The 25,716-nt window shown below is 32.8% G+C and overlaps 1 long non-coding RNA gene across 2 annotated transcripts in view; it reads right to left on the reverse strand.

The window, feature by feature from the left end:
- LOC146999230 (uncharacterized) overlaps positions 1-24,682 on the reverse strand; it is a 328,052-nt gene extending 303,370 nt beyond the window's left edge. For both annotated transcript variants that reach the window (XR_015039558.1, XR_015039557.1), the window contains exon 1: positions 24,552-24,682. This is a non-coding gene — a long non-coding RNA (uncharacterized LOC146999230). The remainder of the gene's footprint in view (positions 1-24,551) is intronic.
- Positions 24,683-25,716: the final 1,034 nt, after the last annotated feature.

Consider the following 25,716-nt stretch of genomic DNA (forward strand, 5'->3'; position numbering starts at 1 on the left):
AGAAATCATGTATGCTGCTGAATGTTTTTAAATAAACTGTTTTATGTCTTTTCCAATTTCGAACTTTGCTTTTTGGAAAAATTAATAAAATGACAAATTAATTATATTAATATAGTTATAAATGTTTTAATATTGATTCCAAGTGTTTTAGAAAATATATTATAATTAATTCACATATTAAAATTGTTTCGAACGTGTTTTACAAAACAAAAACGGGTAACGGGTAAAGAATTCTACTTGCATTTTATATTTTTTTGCAATCTTTCCGGCCAGATGAGCTTTTAATTAAAAGCTTGTAATTTATGTTTATATTAACCAATTGAATAGCACTAGGTTTTATTTATATATATATATATATACTGAAATTCAATAATAAAAGTTTTAAGGAAATTGAAATGATTTAATGACCCAGTTTACATTCTTCAACCTGCGTTTTCTCAGCTTGCATTTTTTAGATAAATCCTTTTACTTAAAAGTCCTAAAACGTATACAGATATATCATAAATTATTTAATATTTTATTGCTTATTTAAAAATATATACTTTATATTAACAAGGATGGGATTTGCAAAATACTGAAAGGAAAAATTATTTCAAGTGAAAATGTGATTGAGATCATATTTGTTCCAAAGTTTTTAGCCCAAAGGTGTTAGACCCAAAGGGCTATTGCTCTCAAAACGGCATTTTGCTCCGTTTCCCTTTCTGTGTTGATTCACTTTTCAAACTGTTGCCACCAAATATTATCGCCATGTATTATATTTAAAGAAATTAAATAAATCCGAATCTGCATGAATCCATGAATATTTTTCGCTTTGTGAAAAAAAAAGCCATACATAGAACCGTAAAATTTCAATAACGCAGTTCTCCATTTTTTATTAAACAACGAATTTTTTATTAACAAACTCAATGATTTCAAAGCGAACAATGGCAACACTGTACGGAAAAAAAGATTTTTATGTCCTGCGCGTGAGGAGGTGTATAGTAAACTCTAAAGATACGTTATTTTTTAAATATTTTGTTACATTGCTCTTGAATTGAATTTTATGTAGTTTAAGTGCGAAGAACATGATATTTAATAAATAAAGTAACACACAAAACTTAAAAAAAACGCCCTTTTGGGCGTAATTTAAAATCTGAAAGCTTTCAAATTTTCTTTTTTTTATTATTTATTTTTATGTTTTCCTCAGAAATTAATTCATTAATTGTAAAACTGATTCTTAAAGTTATGAATAACGTTATTATAAATACAGTAAAACAATTTTGGGGAAAAACATTGAAAATTGTAGTGGAAGAATGACCTTGTTTTTGTTTAATTTTTTGAAGAAAAAATTTAAATTTATGGAAACTTACTGGCAAATATTTTTTCAGCTTATAATCATTTTAACTTGCAAAAATATTTAATAAATTTCATAAAAAGCAGACGAAAGTTCTTAGAAAAATCATTCAAAAAGTACCGATTTCTCTTGTCGCGTTCAAGCCTATGTGCGCGTCTTAGTTTTCATTTGAACGGTATTTCTGGAATACCAAGCATTAGATAATCTTATCGGTACTTGTTTAAAAATGTCCGTATCTCGTACGGTTCCGTCTAATGTTTTGGGAATGCTATCGTATTCCCAGATATCTATCAACGCGATTGTTTCACTGACAGTCCAGCAAGTAGTCAGTTGCACATCAGGTCAATCTATTTACTAAAATTAAGAGAACCGCGCAATCGCGCAGTGCAGTATGGGAAATCTCCCCATTTGCCCTGATTTATAGAAGCAAGAGCATTCTACCGAATTCTACCTCCAATTCCAAGAGGCAGTTAACGCTTGCCCGCAGTGTGAATGGCACATGCCGGTTTTTGTCACCGGTCGAATTGCTGTTGTGAATGGGGCTGAACAATTTATACAATAAATTATGTTTATTACATCTTTTGAAGAAGGCAATTACTTCATATTTCAGGAGTCATATACAGAGATCGTACATAACATAGCCAGCCTAAGTTACTATAACGATGCAATGTAATTTCCATTAGAAATAAATGCACTTATTGAAAGAAGATAACTAATTTCAGAATTCATGTTATTGCCAAATGCTTTTTTTTCTATTCGAAAAGTAAGATGAAATAAATTTTGTGTGCAAAATATAAATTTTATGTAAAATATCTGATGTGAACATCCCATTACCTCCTTGTATGGCCTATTTAATTATACACATTTTTTGCTGCAATTAATTTAAACTCAGATTTCCTCAGATTTCATTAGAGATATATTTCTAATTCAATGAAGTCAGTTGTCACTTCGAGGCTAGGTAAAAATACAAAATTACACAAAGTTCATAAAAAAAATTATAAAATACGCAAAACTTTTGTGCAGCATTAGGATTTGTTTTAAGCAGGAGGCATGAAAATTGAAAAATGCCCTCCCCGGGACTCGAACCTGGACATTCCAAACACGCACTGAGTCCGCTACCGTTACACCACGAATGCATGTAGAAAGGAGGAAGAAAATACTTTGTATACTCTCCCGTTTTCTAAAGGGCGATTGGGGATTAGGCGGCCCGGTTGCTAAATCCTGATGATGAGGAATCATCATCAATCAGCTTTTTAGTTCGGGAACGAGTGTTTATTTGTTTATTTAGGCCACAGTCCAGGGTGTCTGACTTGCGAAGCTCATCTTATAACACAAAGGGGCTGCGACCACATTTCGGGCGCTACTGTAGAGTCATTTGTAAGCAGGAGACAAGAAATTTGTGAAGAATATATAGTAATATTACGTCATAATATAACTTATAAACTTTCTTATGTAATTTAGTAGAGTCAATAGGTTATTTTGAAGCAGGAGACCATAAAAAATGAGCAATGACTTCGCCGGAACTCGAACCTGGACATCTCGAATACGCGACAAGTGTGCTACCGTTACACTACGAAGGTATGGAGAATGGAGGGAGAAAATACCTTATAACCTACCTTATAAGCACCAAACATAGTTAAAAAGAGTTATAAAACCATTTTTTCAATTAAAACTAGTCTCCACGAAAAAAAAAAGCAATTCGGTTAGCGGGCATGAAAGCAAAATTTTCTGTTCACAAAATTGAAAGCTAAATTTTGATTACACCTGACAAACTGAAGCTGGTACACCATCTGACTTAATTCAATATTCTACGGAGAATTTCAAATGTAAACAAAGGGAAGCCTCGTTAGGCTTAATGGCACTTAAAGATTTAAACTGTTGAAAATTCTACAACTAATGCATGCAGATTCACTAAATGCATAAAATCCTTATCAGAACATAACAACAACCTAATTCAATTATTGTTAAAGCAAAAAATACACAATTTATCTGTATATAAGAAAGGAAACTGAGTTCAGCAAGCTAGATAACAGAGTGGCCATAAATATATATATATATATATATACGCTGCCATGAAAAGGGAGGTGCACAACTACATGTTCTAGCAGTCTCATATATAAAATTTCGATGTTATTTCGCTGCTCCTTTTTGAGTAATGCGTTGACGTACAGTCGTCATGAAAAATGTCTTCTGAATCCATTTAAATTCATTTTAAAAGCCGTTTTGGAAAAAAAAAGCCCTTTATTCTGTTCGTTTATACAGATATTACGCGAAACATTGCTTAAATGGATTGAAGAGTGGTCAAAATGAATATTTGCATTGAAATATGACACCCCAATTTTCTCGCGATTCGTTTAAATCGTTTAATCGTTAAAATACTTTGTAATGAGCTTTTTATATTAATATGTCATCTAAACCAAATTTAAAATTGCTAGTTCCTAAAATTCTATATAGACATATCCATGTAATATAAATTTTATAATATCTAAGCCGTTAATTAAAGGTCGGTAATCAAACAGTCCAGCGAAACGGCTGTATTAGCAATGACCCTTCAACCAAACTACATAAAACTTCTGGCTGTTTTAATTGCGATTTTAATTAAAAGGCCTCATTAAGAATCGAAATTTAATTTTGTAGTTCCTTTTTAATGTAAGAATACACTGAAAGGAAAGGCACATATAGCTCGAAATGTAGAAAATAAAATTAGTGGTAAAGTTGAAACTTTTTTTTTTCCTTGAATGTGTATCAAACCATTTTTTAACGTTCAGGAAATACTGTGAGATATAAAATTAATTAGAAAAGTCATTTCAAATATTTCAAACATACGAATAAGAAAAAAATTCAAACAGGAGCACCTTTTTAAAGTAATACTGCTTTTCTGTTTAAAAAAGAATTTATTCTCTGAATCCCAGAGTATGTTTTTTTATTTTCTGTTATCAAACGTCAGATACAGAGGTTGGTTTGTTTCTCCGTCAATAATCAATCATATTAAAAAGTAAAATAAAAATCGGCGAGTGAAAAGAAAAACCTCCTCCACTATTTCCTGCATTTTTGGGCACTAAACGTAAAACCCCAGAAGTCTGAATGAAATACGGGAGCGGAAAAAATGTTTATTTTCCAATCATCAGATTCTCAGTGATATTGCTCACGTGCTGAGAAAAATACGAAATAAATGAGGAAGCAGGAAAAAAAGAAGCCAACAAAAATGTTGTTACTTCTTTTGGTAGATTAGCTGATAAACAGGCCATACAGCTATAAACGTATAGAATTACAACTGCATAATATAATACCATCTCTGTAAAATGGTCTGCTTTTGTAATTTTTAACTGGTATGTTATTTTTCATTGATTTATGTTTCGAGTTAAAACAGTTAATTGCATAAAACTCTAAAGTTTTCCAAAAATTGAAATAAAAAAATAGTTATGTTTATGACACGCGTAAAATAATTTAATTATATTCAATTATACGCGTAGAATAATTCAGTATTTATACACCTATATTATCGTATGTATAAGTAATGGTGTTCATAAAGTTAACGTTATGTAAAATGCTTAAGTTTGAAGTTAAACTATGTTTTTTTTTTCCTTTTGTTTTAATAGTTTATTACTAATGAGGACATAAGTAGTGATACTAATAGCAGTGTAAAACCTTTCTAATGGAATAACACTTTATTGTATAAAGAATATTTATTCCATAACCCTAAAATTTTAATTTTTGTTACGAAGGACTAATATTGTTACGAAATGTACAGGTGCTGTAAGATGGCTTCCCCGCAAAGCAGTTTCAAGGTTGTCGTAAAATGGCAGGGAAGGCAGGGTTGCCACATTTGGGGAGAAATCGCCCGTTTGGCGACATTTGGCAACAAAATTGGCGATATACCATGGACGGTTGGAGAACCTTCTGGAACGAATTCTTACCGGTTTAGCCCAGAATGGTCTCGAACACAAGCCGAAAGCTATATAAACCCTGCTGGTCCGCAGTAAGTTAGTATCGAGTTGGTCTCTTGTCTAGAGATTCAATTCCTGCGGAGTCGATCGAGTTGACAGCCGGGCAGCGAGAGCCGAGTGGGTCGTCGAGTGCACCGAAAGAGTCTCGTAGTGTATCGCGGTTAGTGCATCGTCGAGAGAGTGTGTTAAGCTCCGGGAACGACTGAACCGAAGAGTCGGGAGCTGTGCTCTGTGTGTCCTCGAATGCATCGCGAGTTGTAACGTGGAGAGTCTCGAGAGTACGTGGAGTTCCGAGAATGATCGAGCAGAGTCGGGAATTGTACTCTAATGCTTTGCAGTGAAGCTGTTTTCACCGTGATAGCCTGATAACCTGGAGGCTGTGCCGCTGATCGTGTCAGCGTGTTTATAGTAGTTCATCGATGACTGTAAAAACGTGTTTTGGAGCTGTCTTGACAATACTGGCCAATAAAGTGTGTTATTCGATACTTCGTCAAGTGTCGTCGTTATTCACTCCAAATCTACGAACCCCGTACGAACGTGAAGGAAGAAAATAACGTAACAACTGGTGTCAGAAAAGAAAGAACGCAACAATATTATTATTACGTAGTTTTAATGAAACTCCTCTCAACGCAAAAGCTATTTACTCAAGGATAAATTAATATACATGCTCTTGATGATTAGTAATTTCAATTACAAAAAGTCTGATGTGGACACCATATAACTCCCTTGTATGACTTAATAAATTATACACATTTCTGGCCTAATAAATTATATACAATAAAAAAAATTCATTTGCACTTTTGCAGCTGAGGTTGATGGTTCAGTAAAACCATCGAAACTAGTCGTGTGAAAATGTGAAACTATAACGCTGATTTTTGTTGTTTGACTTCTAAATTAATAAAGCTATCTATTTGTGCAAACAGAAATTACTTTCTAGCCAACCCAGTTTATTACAGAACAGTGATTTGGTATACTAACGACAGAATTAAAATATATGAGCGTATTTTATAAATGTGTGTATTTTGATAGAATTATATATTGGAATTCGAAACACCGTTAAAAGAATAACAAGATGCTGCTGCATTGTGTGCTTCTTATAAGATTGCTTTACTTACTTAAAGTCAGAGATACTACATAGCATTGCAAAGACCTAATTTCTACCATTTTTAAAGGAAGTATTATAGACAATGCCTAAGTTACCAGCCGACACCAACAAAAGAGTTTTTCTGAGTAACGGCATAGTCCTAAAACGATTGAATGAAATGGTTGGAAACGTTTTAGCTAACCTTTCACTAAGAGTATTTTTGAAATAACTTGCTGAGTCCATTTTAAAAGTGAATGAATATTACTTCTAGCTTATGTGCCATCCATAAAGGATCAACCAATTTTCCAACAGTTACGTGTTTCGAAATTTAAAAATTTATGCTAAAGGATAACCGTTATAGCAATCTTTCATCATGAAATGAAAAATATTTGAACAGAAAGAAATTTCCCTGAGTAAAATATTGCCATTGGCTGCTGATTGTGATGTAGTAACATTTTTCCGCTAGAAAGATTTCATGGCATGTTTGAAATCATAGCTACAAAATACATTGAGCATACACTGAAAATTCTGAATGAGCATGTAGATAAATCACTTCATCTCGCCACCAGAGCCGTGAATTAATTCAGACGTTTTTGTTATAATGATAGTTTTCTTAGACAGCTGTCTATTGAAAGTGATGAAACTTTCAGACATTTGCTTCTTAATTTACTGATTTGCGTAGAAGTTTGTTAATTACTAAAGGAAACACATTTAAGCCATTTTCTTCAGACTTTTACTCTCAACGCTAAAATTTTTGGAAGTTCAAATTGGATGTTTTAACAGCAGACGTGATAAATTCAAAAACAGATATAGTTTATCTGAGAGATTTTCATTAAATTCAATTAATCGAAACCTAAAGTCCAAGATGACGTCCTGAATCTAATACAATCCCAAAATGTATTTTCTACAATTGTGGCAGAATTCAGAAGACGGAGAATCAAGGGATGTATAAAAAAGTACTTCTATGTTCCTGGAAAATTCAGTCATGTGTAATAGAAGCTCCCGGCGAGGACAATGCATCCACTTTCAAATTTTGTGAACTGTAGGAAAACCTGATGAAGATATGTTTGAATATTGTCAATAACTGGAAGTTCTGAAACTGGATTTTATGACATGATTTCAAGACATTTAAAAATAGATGTACTTCTTTGTCGATTGGACCCATTTTCATGAGCAAATGAAACGATCAAATGAAGATCTGGCACTTAAAATTAGATTTGGATACAAATAGTTTTGGCTGTAAAAGCATATAAGGTATTTTCTCGCTCCTTTCTTCATGCTTTCGTGTTCTAACGGTTAGCTCGGCGGTTATTCGTGATGTCCAGGTTCGAGCCCCGGATAGAGCATTGCTCATTTTTCTCTTCTCCCGCATAAAAAAAAAAAGTCTTAATGACTGTACAGTGGCGTACAACTAAATGGTTGTGAATAATGATTCTTCATCACCAGGATTTCACGACTGGGTCCCCTAATCATCAGTCGCCCTTTAAAATGGCGACTTTAAAAGGGAGACTGATGACTTATAAAGGAGGAGTTGCCCTTTAAAAGGGCGGTTCTTTCTGCATGCCTTCGTGTGTAATGAGTAGTACACTAAAAGCGTATTTGACTGGTCCAGGTTCGAGTCCCGGCGAGGGCATTGCTCATTTGTCACGTCTCCCGCATCAAAAAAGCCTAATGCCTCTACAAGCAGATGTCTGAGGGAATATTATTCAGAAATTTCTCACAACATTCCTTGCGTCTTATTTAGTTTAAAGCTACTTAAATGCAGTTGCAACTCTAATAATTAAAAATGGAAATCAATTTTAGAAATCTAATCACGGCGATTTGAAAATTCGTTATCAAAATTGAATGCGAGTACTGATAAATTATTAAAATCTGATGAGGTTCATCGCTCTAATTAAACTTATTTTCCTTATTCCCATAATTTACAGTCTGCTATTTAAGAACGGGTTCTGCTTCTTTACCTCCCTTCTGGCTTCCCTAGTGAGCATGGTAACTACTGTTTCGAAAGATGGTTGAAACTTGCTTCGTGGGACGTAAACGGCAAATGAGGTAAAGACCGTTACGATCTTCCTGAAGATGCTATTATTCGTCTTTGTAATATCTTGCAGTATGGAAAGCCAATGAAGTTTACAATAGTTCTTATCTTCCTGGATTTAAAAAGGGGTTTTGATAATGCTTGGCGGCCATCTTAGAAGAGAGCCTGTGTCCTCAAGGCTCTGTGTCTGGACCTACTCTTTGGAACATAATAATAAATTTTAAGTTATCTCGACGGTTGTTTAAAAATTGCATTTGCAGATGACTTACTTTTCATTTTCAAAGGAAAGACTTTGAATAACATTCTTTTGAGAGTACAAGAAGTGCTAAATTTTGTCTCTAATTGGGCGATTTCTCACAAACTCACTTGCAGTCCCTCAAAAGGTAAAGCTATGATTGTTCCCAGAATGTTTGATGAACAAAATATTGCTCCTATGATACTTGATGATTCTCTGTTGGAACTTATATAAAATGTTAAGTATCTTGGTGTCATTCTTCACTAAAAATTAGCATGAAAAAAGCACACTGAATTCCTTTCTGATAAATGGGAAAAAATTATTAATGGCTTTCACCGTATCGTTAAAAATACGTTTAGAGGAAATTACGATGTTAGGAAACTCATATATAAACAGTGTATTGTACCTTTCACTTCGTTTGTCGTGCTTAGGGACATGTTCTTGTACAGAAAGTTAAGAAAAGAAATTTGAGAAAGATTCAACAGAGAATTCTTCTTCGTATTATTAGTGGTTATAGAACCTTAAGCTGTGAGGCTACTTTTATTCTTGCAGGAGTTCCGCCTGTTTATTTTCAAATTGAATATAAGAATAATATTTTCGAGTTATTAGCGAATGCATAAATGGAATTGTCCCCTTCCCTGGTCTTCCTCATCCATCTACTTTAGAGCTCATAAATTTCTGCGATTATAAAGAGACTACTGAAATGAGTTTTCATATGTTTTCTTTACAGATGGCAGCACGATAAACAACAAGGTTGGCCTTGCATTTGTTCTTTTTGAAGGCCAATCCGAGGTTTGTTATTTTAGACACCGTTTACGGAATGAATGCACGGTTTTTCAATCCCTGGTTTTTCAAGCAGAACTGTTTATTTATTTATCTTTATTTGTTCTGATTTTCTTCCTTCTCTTCATCTTTTGACCAGTATTACCAGCTGCGACAAATTAGTTATCGAAACCCTATTAACTGTAAGTTCTCTTAGAAATAGAGGAACTGATTATCCGCTTTGCTTATGTGCGTGCTCATCACGGTTTCTATGGAAATGAAAGAGATGATTTCTTAGCTAAAGATGCCTTACATTATTTACCCATTGATATCAATCAACATTATCATTTCAAAGAACTACTGGAAGTCCTTTCATTATAAGATGCTTTTAGCTAAGTGGAATGAGGAATATATTTCATTTTGTCACCAAAAAGTTCTTTCCTTCTGTTTACCATGTACTGCATTCCGAGTGTTTCCTCACTATTAATTTTAAATTTTCTTTCTTTTATCTGGTCACTGTAAATTTGCAAGTTACCAGTTTCGTTTTAATCTAAGATCAAACAATGCATGTGAATTATAAAAAAGAGTACCTCAGGATTTGATTTTCTCATGCCCTACATTTGATGGCCCTAGAGTATGCTTGCAGAATGATTTGAAAATGTTCGGAGTGGCTTGGTCAGTGAACCTATCTGTTTTTGTGAAATCCAGACTGTTGTTCTCTGCTTTTGTTCGTTTTATTTATGCATGCAACTTTTAATGTTAACTTACTTCTATAAGCCCCGTGTTGTAATCTGTGGTGAACGGGAAGTTTGTATGTTTTCAAATAAAAAAAATTATAGAAGTGTGTTACTGTTAATTTTATTAATAGGCAAGGAACTCAACCTCATTATTTCTGTTTTCATATATTTTAAAATAAGATATGAATATGAATTCCTTGGAGGGTGACTTTGAGCATTCATTATTTTATAAAAGTGGAAGGAAAATCAAAAAGTATTTAGAAACGCGGAAAGGGAGCTTTAGATATCTATAGTTTCTATAGGTTTTCTGTGTAAAGAACTATGTTATGGCATGTGCTTTCTTATCTTTATAATAATGATCATATCCACCTAACAATCATGATATTTTCAGTTCTACTCTTGGATAGAAATCAGATTACATTTTAATATTTCCCTCCTCAAAAAACTAATGATCTATGAAAGTACTGATGTTTCTTTGCTGGAATGATTACAATAACTGACACAGCTAACAGGATAGGACTTTTATTATTAATTTTGAACGGAAGAAAAAGATCTGCTTCTTAAGATATATTCCCCAATCATCCTTCCCTAATACGGACACATAATATAACTCTTAATTTAACTACACTAAACAGTCAGTAATTTCGAGGAATTAAGTACGAAAGGCATTTCATTCATAGTCAGACTATAGATGAAACTGTGAACCAGAAAATTCAGTCCCTCAAATTTGTGCTTTCCAGTTATCGGATAATATTGTAGAAGATGAGTCAAGGTCATGAAAAAAATAACTTTTCTTACAACTTACTGCCAAACGCAATTTTAAATATTTGTTTTTAAAATTAATCAAAAATGAAACCTACAGACTCAACAAAATAAAGTTTATAAAAATTTTAATTTTGCAAAAATACCAAATAAATAAAATAACATCCATAAACTATTAAGACATTCCGAACTCACGGAAGTGTTGTAAGTTAAATAAACATCATTCTGTTTACTTCGCAACTCAATTTACATTACAGCATTACTTAATACTACCAAATCTTCCACAAGATGGTATATTTGAGCAATAGCAAACGACAGGGCTTTTCTTCTCCTGCCTGAATTAAAGTTTAGGTAAATAACCGAAACGTTATTTATATAAATATTTTTATGCCAGTATTTGGATTTCGTATTCAAATATTTATCTTACAAGCAAAAAATTCTGTGACATTGGAGTTGGGAAGATGTCGCAATAAAAAGTTCCGTGGTGAAGAAAATGTCCGCAAATACTAGATTATAAATCACAGAAGAGCACCAAACAAACCGCATATGTGAAGAAAACTCCATCGATTCAATTTTATATGATGTTAAATTGAAAATTTAGAATGCTTGTATATTTTTCACTCTTATTATTCTGTTTTTAAGTGCTTACGGAACAACATTTTCTGCATAACATTAGGAAATTTGCGGCGAGGTCCATCTAATACCAACAAGGATATTCTAATAGAATATTTTATTTTGAGGGAGTTTTTCTGTAATGAATTGTAAACAAGACAATGATATGAAAAGTAAAGAGTAGAAAGCATAGCGTACAGTCCTTAATATATTATTTATTTAAAAAACATTTAAAATTTTTTTCATAAATCTGGTCTGATTTATTAACTATTTGTAAATACCTACTATTAGCTCACACTCTTCCTATATCTTGTTCAAATTTTCAATCGTTAGTAAAATACGTTTTATTCATCCACTCAAGTTCAAATACATTTGTTTAAACTTATGGTGGATGACACTTGATGTTAATACGAAGAATGCTACCTTTATACTGTCACGGGCAACAACAGTATATAAGATGCAAGGTAGCACTGTAGGTTATGCAGTAATATATCTAGGACGAAACCTCTTCGCATTACGGATAAAAACTAAAATAAAATTTTTCGTTCTTGACTGAAGTAGGAATTGGCTTTAATTTTTTTATATTACTTGTTGATAGATAGATTACAATTACCTTGTATCGCTTTACCACAAGGATTTATTTAAAGAAAGCTTTCCAGAAACATCTGAAGAGTAAAAATAAACCCAGAATCATTTGAAAATTTAGCAAGAAAGTAGCTTAATTTTAAAATAACATGAATTCATTACACTTATTTTGACAATAGCTGTTGAAATCCGATGAAGCTTTTAATGACCTTTTAAAATTTTCCAAAACGGTAAAAGGTTTTTAAGTGTAAAATGATCTTGCTTGTACATTTTAATGTTTGTTTCATTACTTTACGTTTAGGGCTTATGTCTGGTATTCTCTCAGGATTAATTTTGAAATATTTTAGTGAAATACTGAGCCGTCATGAATAGGTTCATAATGCATTTGTTTGTTGTTAAATGTAAACATACCATTACTTAGGTTTCTTCTTTTATATAAATAAATTCAATATTTTCACTTCTCTGTTACATTTGTAATGTTTATCGTTATACAGAAAGCATTCTTTGTTTCCTTAAATGGAGCCAATTAGTGTTTCAGTACATTTGCATTTTCATTTGTACATATTTAAGGATAGAAAGTATAAGAGTTAAATGATTATGCAAAGCAAATAGTGGTTGTCTGCGCTGACACGTGTGTAGCATCCAGGAAGTATTTGAAAACACCCCCGCAAGAAACATCTTTTGCAAATATTCCAGCTCGGTAGAAATCATTCTTGTTATTCTTTTTCATTAAGTGGTTGTCGTAAAGTATAGAAAACACTTTACGTAATTACCTAATATTTCAATACAGGAATACTTATGCATTTCTGCATTGTATATTAGAGGAAATCTTAACTATTTTCTGCAAAGTAGAAATGCTTATATCTAACCGCTTTCTATTGTAATATTTCATCTAATTTTTTTTAGAAAAGGTTACATATGTAAATTGAAGCAACTAATTTTTCTGCCATTGTTAGGATATATCTTAAACTTAATTACTTATTCACTGTCACAAAGAAAATTTTCCAAATATCTGGATAAGACATTATGTGATCTATCACAAGATGAGAGGTTGAGTTCAGCCTATCAAATGGACGAGATACACCCTAATGCAAAGTTTAAAATTAGAGAAAAAGTCAACCTAACTTTGACGCTGAAAGGCGTTGAAATCGGCTATCTTTTTCTAGCAGTTGCACGTAATACTAAAAGCATAAAACTATTAAATTCATGTTAATATATAAATCAACAAAGACAAGAAAAGTTATCCTAGAAATGTTACTTATGTCAAAATTATTTTAGCTTTGATTTCATTTCATATTTCTCATGTGCAATTGTTTTGATAACTAAAATTTAGTGTGTTTATTATGACAATTTCATGTAAAAACAATTGATGTTATCTAGTAAAATAATCATCTTTATAAATTGACTGTTAAATTATATCAGTCTTATGGATTATCAATTTAAGCGAGTTTTGTTACATTCATTATTTATTACATCCATTACTTAATTATTTTGCATTATACAAATAATGCAAAATAGATAAAATTACGATTATATTAAAGGATTAAATTGGTGACGGTCAGCAAACAAATTTTTAATGAATAATAATAAAACCATTTAATTCGTTTTATAAATATAATTAAACTCGTAATGCATTACAAAATAAAACTGTGGGCACAATTATTATTTTTCAAGAGCACGAAAACAATTTTCTGGAAACGATTAAAAGGATTATGTAAACAATCAAAGAATAAGTAAGCCAACATAATAATTTTAACAAAAGCAAAAACATAACTAACTTAATTTTTGAATTATTTTCTTCTGCAAGAAAAGACTATTAGATTATTCTACTATTTTATCTCTTGTGTGTGAAATCACTTCATATTCAAGTTGTCTCTTTCTGGCGAAATTTTTTGTTCTTTTGCATTTTATTCTTTTCCGACCTCTGGTGTCGACTTCGGGACAACTTAAACGAAAAATCGATAACTTCTTAAACACAAATAAAAATGCCATTGGAAAAGACATAAAACCAAAAAAGAATCAAGAAGAGAGCGGAAAAGCCCATTTAGCTGCAGAGGCCTAGAAAATGATTTAATTCTATTAGACCGTAACTTGGGAGCAAATACTACATCGCAATGATTCAATTCACGCTATTTTTTACTTCTTTCCGTTCCATTATTTCCTCCGTTATTTTCTCCCTTTATAGAAAAAAGAACAAAAGAAAAGTGGTACTAAAAACGATAATGAAGGATAATTACGTCGATGCCAGATACAAAAGAAAAACGTCACAGAGTACTTTTTTATTAAAGTTTTTTAATTCGTATTAAGTAAGATATTTTTTCTTGGAGATTTCGTTCCAGGGCTAGAAACTGTGTTTCTTATTTTTCGTTTACGTTATTTGATCCGATTTTTATTCGTTATTGGAGAAATAAAATTTAGAAAAAGCAACAATATGATACTCATTAAATATTTAGGGCATATATTTATCATAATAAGCTTTGCAAACGTTCCATGCCTGGTATGCTATTTAATAAGATTAGCAGAGATAGAAAAAAAATAATCAATATATTAAATAATATCTGTTTGCTTTTTTAATATCAATAAAGAGTTTTTTTATTGCAGTAACAAAATCACTTACTTAATTTTACTCATGCTCAATATGCTGAATATCAAATAAAATATCACATATAATATTTTCTTTAGAGTGGTGAATTAAAATGGAAAAACTTAGCTAAAAATCTATTGCCAATTCCTAGAAAAGTTTCCATTTTCTTGAATTTTATTATTCCTTAAATTTAGGGTACAAGACATCCGATCATAAACTACGATCTAATCAATTCAGCAGTGTATTAATTAAAGCATTTTCTGAGAATATATTACTATAAAAATGTATTGTTATGAGTTTTGTATAATGTAACACCAAAAATCTGAACTGACTGAAGATCTGTCATAAAAGTAAGGTTACAGAGGCATTATAAATAATAAAAAGAAAAACTTTTACAGTGGTACAGGGTATTTAACATTGAGGGAAACGGCTGTCTCGCTAATTTTTCGAGATATCGCCAAGTTGGCGATGGTTTGAGGGACTAAATTTTGTGTCTAAGCTTCGCGAGAAATTTCCAAAAGTCGCCAAACTTGGCAACCATTTGATGGCATATGAATCCGCTCCCTGTATAACTGTAACTGAATAACTCTAATTGATCCCTATATGTAACTTGTAAAGATATTAGGTATTTTTTGCGCCCAGCGTGCTGACCACTACACTGCGAAGGCATGGTGAGAACGTGGGAGAAATACCTTATATACTTCCCCCTTTTAAAGGGAGTCTGTGGTTTAGGGGTCCCATTCGCCAAATCCTGGGTGTGTAGAATCATCATCCACCAACCTTTTTAGTTCGGGCGCCAGTGTAAAGACATTATTTTTTTAAATAGGAAGAAGTGAAAAAGGAGCAATGCCTTCGCCGGAAATCGAACCACGGACCTCTGTAAATACGAGCCTAACGTGCTGACCACTACACCAGGAAGGCATGCACAGAAGGCGGGTGAAATACCTTATAACTGTTGCCTTATCCGGCCTTTATATGTAATTTTCACCATATATGCCTTTCAGTAATTTCGAAAAATGGAATTCCTGTGCTGCCAGGAGAAAACTAAAAAAGACTGGAGAAAGCATATCTGTTTTTAATTCAGAGTTCGGAGTCCTGAGAGGTCTCTGTGTGAGATTCGCTCTTTAGGACTACTTTGCATTGCGTTGTTTGTCACTTTTTTATAGTTTAAAATGGTAACTATTGATTGTGCTCTTTTATACTTAGAAGAGCTGGACGAGTACTTTTGTGGAAAGTGCATTCAATACATTACGAACCCGTACGCACTTAACAATATGTATCACTCGCTTAAACATTACTTTATAGCACAACATCCAACATGTTCTTGTGCAAATTATTCAAATGCATATTATTTAAAATTATGAAAGACTAAATATGACATTTTATAAAACACTTGGGTACCTGGTTGCCTTAATTGCAAGTCTAGACCCATTTCTTTCTTCTCTAATATGTGTGCATAACTTATGGGTTTCTCTGAGTAATCTTATATCAAACTGAAATTAAGGTTAAAATGACATATTTCGATAAATAACATGTAATATGTCTGTGTCATTTTAAAACAGTAAATCGTTATTCAGAAACTTAAATTGCGAACAAAGAAACTTTATTTTAATAGGTGCGTGAAATATATCAGATGCATATGTTATATCCGTATACATAATTGATGATACGAAACGATTTGTAAATAATAAAAAAATAAAACAAACCTATTTTTACTCACAAGTGGTCACTGTTAGAAGAAAATCACTTATTATAATACATTTTCATTTCTGTATTACTTTATATATTAAATTATATGTTCGGTTTTTTTAAGACTTTTCTTTACGTTTTCGAACCGTATTCGCTCAGTTAAACGGAGATCTACAGAAGAATTTTTATGTTTATAAATGTCCGCAGAAGTTACTTTTGGTTCTTTATATTGACACTGATACGCTGCTGCAGATGTTTACTGTGTGGTACAGGGAAGCCAAACTCAACTAGAGAAATTAAGAGTAACATCACAGACAACGTATTTATTCACTTTACACACATACTAAATACAAAAAAAAAAAAAAAAAAAAAAAAAAAAAAGAAAAAAAGAAAAAACAAACAATAATAATAATAAAAAAATCTGAAATGTTTCAGATTTTTAATTATGTCTAAATGGGCGTTTTTTTAACGTTTTTTTGCGTTACTTTTTTTATTAAATATAATGTTCTTCGCACTTAAACCATAAAAGTCTGCTCAACAGAAATATCTCAAAATAATTTTAAAATAAGCATATCTTTAGAATTTCCGATACAGAGTTCAGCGCGCTGGAGAAAAAAAGGGTTTTTTTCCGTAGAGTGTTGCCATTGCTCGCTTTTAAATCGTTGAGTTTGTTAATCAAAAATTCGTTAAAGGTTTACTAAATATGAAAGCGATAATGTAAAAAATTCCGAATTTGGGCTTCCAAATAACCATATTCGGGTAGAAACGTACGTTATTCAAAATTGGATGTCTCTAGGTACCTTCATTTTATCACAATGCGAGAACCACAAATAATTTTATGCAGATTCTTCATTATTTAATTTCTTTAAATATAATACAGGGCGATAATATTTGGTGGCAACAATTTGAAACACGAATAGGACATTTATATTGAACCAACTCAAAATGCCAAAGTGAAAATAATAGTCCTTCAGGGTAAATTACCCCTTTGGACTAAAGAAAGGAAAATATGGCCCTCTTTCGGCAGACCGCAACACAGTGGACGTTGTTACACACTGGCCCCCTGAGACAGTTTTTAAGTTTACTGCTCTTACTCTATTGTCAACTTCTTTATAGGTATGATATAGTCTCACTAATTTCCACATAAGTATCGGCAAGTTTTTTTTTTCCTTGATTAGCATTAAATCATTCGTAAATCGTCAGTGGGGAGTTTCCTCTTGTTTCACGGTTTTCCACGCTCTTTTAATTATGATTTCATGGATAGAAATTTTTTTATTCGTAAAATCCCGTTCGGGAACACCTTTTAACATAATTTACAAGCTCTAAATGGACGGCTTTTGTTGCAAAGTGCACAAACGTACATTTTCAGTGGCTTAACTCTTCTACCACATTGGGAGCTGATCAAAAAAGTTCGGAAAAATCAGTACCACAACTAAGAAATGCTCTTTAGGTATTCACTGTGGCAGAAACTAAGTCTGCTATTATTTGCGTCAAAAACTTGCAACAAAAATCTGACACCAATATTCCATTTTCTCACTTCTCTGCGTATTGCAGTTTTTGCTGCTATAATCCAAGATTGTTGTTTCAACACAGAGTTAACTAATTATGCTCCTCCATGCATATAATTAAGAGGATAATATATCACTAATAATTTTGTAACGGGATAATTGTTAGGCAATATTATCTGATATTTCACAGACTCTGGTAAACTGGCATTACTTAAACGTCCTCCCAGATTTAGTAACTTACTGTCATCCGAGAATGGGTTTAAAAAAATCAAAGGACTTCTTTAATACTTTCGTTCTCTCTGAAGTAGCTATTTCCTTTTCATAGTCCGTTCTTTGGACTAGTTTCACTATAATACGAGTAGTATCATGCGCTTCATTTAGGACTTCCAGTTGTATCCTGGAAAACACTCTTAAGGTAATTCCTCTATTACTTATCACCATGGCAATTAGTTCAAACTGCGACAACAGCAGATACCTTATCGGTGACACTGTACCCTTCGACAATATAAATGGCACACTATAATTTTCACTATTCTCACAATGACTGAAATAAAACAATTGTTCCATAAGCAGCTGTTGAAGCATCGGAAAATTTGTGTATCTCCGCTTGTTCATTCTTACAATGCAGAAAATAATGTCTCGGAATAGAAACATCCATTAATTTTCCGTTTTCGTTGCACCACGAAATCCATTTTTGCCGTAAGTTCTCTAGAACTGTTCCTCCCAGTCACTCGCTGTCTCTTAAATTTCCTGTAACAACAATCTTACACATATCGCAAATGACGCTGTAAGGATAATATTAATTTATCTAATAGTTAAAAATTGAGTTAAAGTTACGTCCTATCTTTTGTTAATTTCAGGCTTACAACTTTCGGCCAGAACGTATTTTTAGAATCACGTTTGAATGCAAATGAGGAAAAATATTTAACTGTGAAGTTCTACCGACTTCGTTATTCTGAATAGCGCGCGTCCGCCTTTTTAAGCTCTTCTTTCTTAAGTTATTATTACGCTAGGCCGTACTTTAGGCCCTTGATAGTTTCGGCGTTATTTAGAATTAAGGGGCCAACTCTGTTAGAATCTTGATAGCTTCGGCTATATCTTTTTAGTTAAGATTTGTTCAGTTTAAATCTTAGTTTTCCAAGTTCAAGCCCAAGTGGAGGCTATATTGTAAAACTACAAGAAGGAGTTCTGTTAAACCTGGTTGTAATAATAAAAGGTAATTTCACCCTTCTTACGTGTTGTTCTCTGACAAACGAACTCATGTGATTATTCGCTGATCAGTTCTTAAGATTCTTCAACTTTAACTGTAACTTAGAAGTGCACAATTTAGAATCTTACAACGCAATCAAACCAGTAGTATTAAAAATTTTTGCTGCTGTTTGTAAAATACATCATTTACTGTTTCGCAGTGTCGTCCAGGAATTTCCCGAACCCTTTACCGGAATACTACTTCAATCCTTTCACATTCTCTGAAACTCTTTTGTAATTTCCAACTCTGTATTGTTCGAGGTTAGTTTATCCAATTTAAACCCACCACACTTTAATACTGATACAACATCTGACGACTCAAGTGATTAACTCACATTATTTTGACCTCAACATAAATAGTCTAAGTTAAGTGCTGAAATCAGTATTTCAAATGACATAAGTAAATTTAGGCTCTTAACTAGAGTTAATCTAAATACCAAAGAATTTTTAAAAATTTTCAAACTCTTTCAGAAATTCTTATAATTAGAAAGCGATCTCTGATCACCGCACTCTTTTCTAGTTATTAAAATGTGGCAATGACATAAAGAATTTTTGGATTAAATTTCGACCTGTTTCTAGACGATCGTTCAGAGAAAGATAAGTGACTAGAATTTTAACTACAGTTAAAAACTACCTGAATTTTAGTTGTTTCTTTACCTACCCTAACAATTGCTCTGTGAGGCAAAAAATACCCAAGCTCAACTCTCTCGCATTCCTCAATAACTTCATTTTTGGGGGTCATTTATTACTTCCCCATACACATTAGCAACGCAATCATTTTTAGAAAAACTCTTTAAACCACGTTTTAGGCAAAATATGCTTCCTAATTCATCGTAACTGAACTTCTATAATAAATCAGTTTCATATCTCTCATTCACGAATAAAAAATTTTTCTTAACTTCATTTATCAACGCTTTTTCAGTTATGTTTAACTCTTCCTTTTCTTTGATCCTAAAACATCGAGCTGCCATAGTATTTGAACATTTGAAGGAGCTACGCAAAATTCGCTTACACTTCATTCATAGCATTAGGCTTCGAAAACTCTTTACTTCTCTGTAAAGCAAACCCCAAAATCATAGGCATACAAGTAGTTGCATGTTTACGTTTTTCGAAGGAAGGTGTTTCAAAAATATATCGAAATATTTCAGTGTTTGTATCACTTTTACAGTCGGGTAAAACAAATCCGCAGTACTGCATCATATTCTGCACTTCAACACGTTTTTTGTACACATACAACCTCCGCGTGCACCACAGATGTACAAAACGGGACTTACAGAAGTAACTTAACTGAAACATTAAATATTACATAAATAGATACTTAAACATTTGAAACAGAGACAGGTGCCGTTATAATAGCGCCGGCCGTTAACACTTTAGTGCGAGTAAATTGATTAGGGTTATCTCTATTAGATAATTTTAATTCTAAATATAATTTCACAATAGGATTTGTTTATCCAAAGGATAAACTGAAAAACTTCCTTTTCGAATTCCCTTTAAGCAGTTTGCAAGGAGCTTTACACATCGACTTCTTTCTGAGTTATTATCGCATAATATGGGCGTTATTTTATTGAATTTTATTTTATCAATTCAGTCAGCGTATGCACAGCGAGTAATAATACAGATGTTTTATGTTATAGAGTGAAATAGGTGCACTTCTGTATGAAAGGCTGGATTAGTAGTAACTACGCAAAAAAAAGGTTAAAGTACCCTTTATTAGTTCTTTAAAAATTTACAATGTATCAACTCGACGCTAAGAAACTTCGCCTTTGCTAGGGAGGTAACTGAAAATCAGATAATGAAACTAAAAGTTGAAGATATTAACAAGTTATAGAACTACAGGGCTCAGCGAGATCCCGGAACTTAAAACTCCTTCGAAGCTAGTGGCAGTAAGTATGTGCCATGAAGCCACTTGAACCAGCAATAAGCAAGCGTATCTACGGCAGAGGTGGCGGTCATAGCATATCTCTCTTTTCTCCTACCGAAACTCGGCTTTTAAATACTTTAACTTGTTAGCTAAAATAAATATAAATCCCTACAATGCATTGGGCTTTACCTTGACGCAGAAGAATTGCTCTTAATTTGGATGGCATCAGCGTTATCTATTTTGGAGAAAATTTTATATTCCTTAGAAAAATGAATCATATGATGATTCGCCTTCCCTCAAAAGCAATTTCTATCTCTACACTTCTTTACTTCTTTCTATCTTTTAAGTAGTAAAGAAGAGATAAAAGAAGTAAGTAGAGTAAAGAAGAGATCTTTCTATCTCTTCTTTACTTCTTTCTATCTCTACACTCCAAAGAAAAACATTTGAAACAAATATTATTTTGTTTAATAATTTCAACTTAAAACTTTTAGAAATTAGAACAATATCGTAACGCGTGATTTTGATTAGTTTTACATAAAAAATTAATGATTTTTTACTCCATATATTGAATTGGTCGAAACTAATTGCGGTTTGCACAAATATGTAGCATTATGCTAATTTTGTTAGTCTTCTCTCAATTTTGTAACTTGTTTTTCCTTTGTGATTCGACAAACACTTTTTGTCGTTCCAGAAACACATTCCGTATATTTTTGCTTACGACTGTTAGTTTACAATCAGTTTTAACATGGAGTGCAAAAATTAACATTTTAAATATATTTTGCTTTTTGTTTTCTCAAAGGCAAGAAATAGGCTGAGGCTCACAAGGAGATATGTGAAGTTTATAGTGTTGATTGCTGAACAAAGGCATGTGCCAGAATTGGTTTAAAAAATTTCTTTGTAAGAATTATGTTAATTTTATTAACAGTTAAATTTTAAGTTCCTTTCCTGTCGATTCTTAACTTCAACTTACTATTTCGAGCCAGAACGTTGTTCTAGAAGCACGGCTGAATACATAATGAGGAGGAGCGGTATTTAAGTTATTCGCGAAGTTATTCGGTCTTAGCGAGAGAGTTACCAGGTATTCTGCCTGCACGCGTCCGCCCTCCTTTTTTAGGCTTTTCTTTCTCTCTCTCTCTCTTAAGCTATTATTACGCTCGGCCGTACTTAGGCCCTTGATAGCTTCGGAGTCAGTTAGCTTAAGGGGCCAACTCGGTTAGAATCTTGATAGCTTCGGAGTCAGTTAGCTTAAGGGGCCAACTCGGTTAGAATCTTGATAGCTTCGGCTATATCTCTTTTTTTAGTTTAGATTAGTTGTAGTTTACTTCTTAGGCTTTCAAGCCCAAGCCAAGTGTCAAGTTCAATCCCAAGTGTCGGCTTTTATTGTACACTCCAATCCGGAGTATCTGTTAAATCTTATCTGAATAATAAAGGGTTATTTACCCTTCCATCTTGTTATTTGTTGTTGCACGAACTCAAGCGATTATTCGCTTATCAGTTCTTACAATTCTTCACGTTCAACTGTAACTTAGCATTTACAAAGTGAGGAATTCTACATCTTTCTGGTGATTTTTTCCTTGAAATTGACCAACATTCTGCCCAACCTTGTGAGGTGGATGGTACCCATAATTGAATCAAATACTCATATAACTGTGCTAAAGACTGCACAATGGTTAAATGTATCACACCCTTCAATAGAAATTCACATACGATGTCTTGGACTTGTTAAGAAACTCGATACTTTGGTGCCACATGCATTGAAAGAAATTCACATAACACAACGGAACAATATTTGCGATATGTATTTCAAATGTAATGCAGTCTACTCTACTTGAAACGAAATATTACTCGTGATGAAAAATGGATCGTCTACAATAATAATTATCGAAAAATGTTGAACCATGCTTTGCCTGATGAATCTGCACAAACCATAAAGAAAGCTCAATTGCAATAAAAACGATCATGCTTTTTGGGATTACAAAGGCGTGGGGCATTTGAACTGCTTCCAGGTAATTAAACAATCAACTCAGTTCTTTACTGCTAACAACTTATGAAACTGGAGGAAGCAATCAAAGAGAAAATGCCAGATTCGGCAAATCTCAAAGGAATCGTGTTCCATCATGATAATGCGAAGCCTTGCACATTTTAGAAGTACGTAGGAAAGTGATGTCGCGTCCTTCAAAGAGCTCCGACCATCGGATTATCATTTATTTCGAAGTTTACAAAACTTCTTAAATGGTTAAAAATTCCGTAATAACAATGTCCTGAAAAATCACAATGTTTACGTTTTTGCTGATAAATAGCAGGAGTTCTATGAGCGAGTAAACATTAAGTTATTACAAAGATTTCAAAAAGTCACCGAGAAGAATGGAAGATATTTGCCTGATTAAATTCAATTTTTTTCTGTCGAAAAATTTACCTTTATTTCCCCCTAAAAAGCCAAATTACGTTTTTGCAAACCCAATGCATTAGAAACGTTTTTATAATTGTAATTGTGATATTTATTTACGTAATTTCAGTCGCTATTTTTATTATCTTTACCTAAAAATAATTTTGAAAACAGGATTCTGGTTTCTGCTTACCTCTTGATCACAAATAAATATCGCATTCAGAGCATTAATTTTCGATTCGAACTGTGGTTCTTCCTGTTTAACGCCTATCTGGGACTTTGACTCATGATCGATTTCACCGAATATCTTATCCGAAACTATAAGATCACATAACGATTTAAAATCTTTTACCTTTCTCAGCTGACAATAATATATAAAAATTTGCATTTACCTTGACACGAACTATGCTCAACGAAAGATCTCAGATGATATTTTTAGCTCAGAACTAAAATAATTTAAGCATTCTTGAGCGACTGGCTGAAATTCCTTTAAAATAATAGATTTCATTATATCGTAATCATTAATATCTTTTTCCTTCACAAATGCCATTAAATTAGTGACTTTTCCCTTGAAATATTTAATTGGATTTCTGCTTTTAATTCTCCGGGCATATTTTTTGGCCTAAAAATCCTGTCAATTGATTGGAAAAAGAGATTAAAAGATCCTGTTTTAGTAGGTACAGAAATTGTTAATGTTTTTACACTTTTAATTAAATTTTCAATATTTCGATTTGAGGGGTCCGTCTCAACATTTTGATTTTGCAGCAAGTCTTTCCTATTATTAGTTAATGCTAAACCCACCTCTAACTAAGAGAGTTTTATCTATCTCTAATCTAATTTTGTTTTCTAATTTGTGTCGCTCAATTTGTACTTACTTTCTTCTAAAATATTGTCAATAGCATTTTGCGCGAATTCCGCATCACATACATAAACTTCTGAACATTCTATTAAATTTTTCAAAGCAATTACTTTCGCATAACTCGTGATTTTTAATCGTACCTCCTGCACCGTACACGCCAACTCGTCTTCAGCACGTCACTCATCTCCACCGCAAACGTCATCATTAAACTCATCACACATTGAAAACTCAAATTTTCGAATATGAATACGTCAATACACAAAATAAATTCACGGGATTTAATAGCAAACCTTATTTTAAAAAACCAAAATTCCTACTCACCACAATCCAAAAAATAGATCAGTTTTTATTTTCGATTTTTGCGCAACACACAACACTACATTAGAACGCAATTCTGTACAAAAAATTTAAGTATGCGCATGATTAACTTATCTTATCTCACCCGACTCCTGATACCAGAAACTATGGTTACCTCTTTGTACAGGGGGACGGGAACAAAAGGAGTGTCATTACAGACGACACGTTTATTTCTATTATACACACATACACTAAATCCAAAACAAAAATGTAAAGATACAGCGCCCTGTTTCGGCGGACACTTACGTTTTCTCCAACGGAATAAGAAAACATGCTGCACGGAAATAGTTTCCAAAACCATCGGACATTAGCAGATTTTAGGAAACACTAGATTTCGGCACCCACATACACATATACATTGGTCTTCAACATAAAATTCTCAGCTTTTACATAAAATAACACACATGGATGCGAATTATAAATGTAGTATAACTATATAACCACAAGTTAATTTACATCCTAATGTCCTCCACGAAGGCTCTCCGTTGTGAGAATGATATACTTCTGTATATTTTTAAGTCAGATTGCCAGCTGCTAGGAGAAACGTAATAGGGAAGAGAGACATGGGTTAAATACAGAAATATTTAGTGATTATACACGTTATTCATTAGCTTGAGGACATTTTTGGATAGCAAGTAAAGTGAAGTGACTGACATATTAGAGATTGCTCCTTACATATAAGAGAGGCGCTTTTCTCATTATCCGCGTGCGTATATATGTTAGTTCACGTTTTTAAAGATCGATATCGCTGTACAGTTAATAACATAATAACATATGAATTCAATTTGTATAACTAGATGAGTGCAAATGTTAAAATTCTGCAATATAAGCAACATTACATTCGACATCGATTTTGAATACTCGTACAATTAATCAGCCTTGAATGACTTTGAACCAGTTCGAACCTTTGAAATAAGATTTCATCTCAGAGTTCATAACAGACTACTGCATTGTTAGTAAAGCTGCAATAAGATCGTACATAACCTATTTATTTCTGCCTTCGTACAACATCCAGGGCAAAATATTTCTTCATTCTGAGCCTTTAGTAAAGTAACAATAATGAAAGTCTAAAACAAGAAATTTTATTATACTTTCGGCACGGCAACTTTACACAGCTCACGCAACAACG

The sequence above is a fragment of the Stegodyphus dumicola genome, chromosome 1, assembly GCF_044657685.1.
Source record: "Stegodyphus dumicola isolate Sdum_Otavi_A_Nest chromosome 1, ASM4465768v1".
NCBI lineage: Eukaryota > Metazoa > Arthropoda > Arachnida > Araneae > Eresidae > Stegodyphus > Stegodyphus dumicola.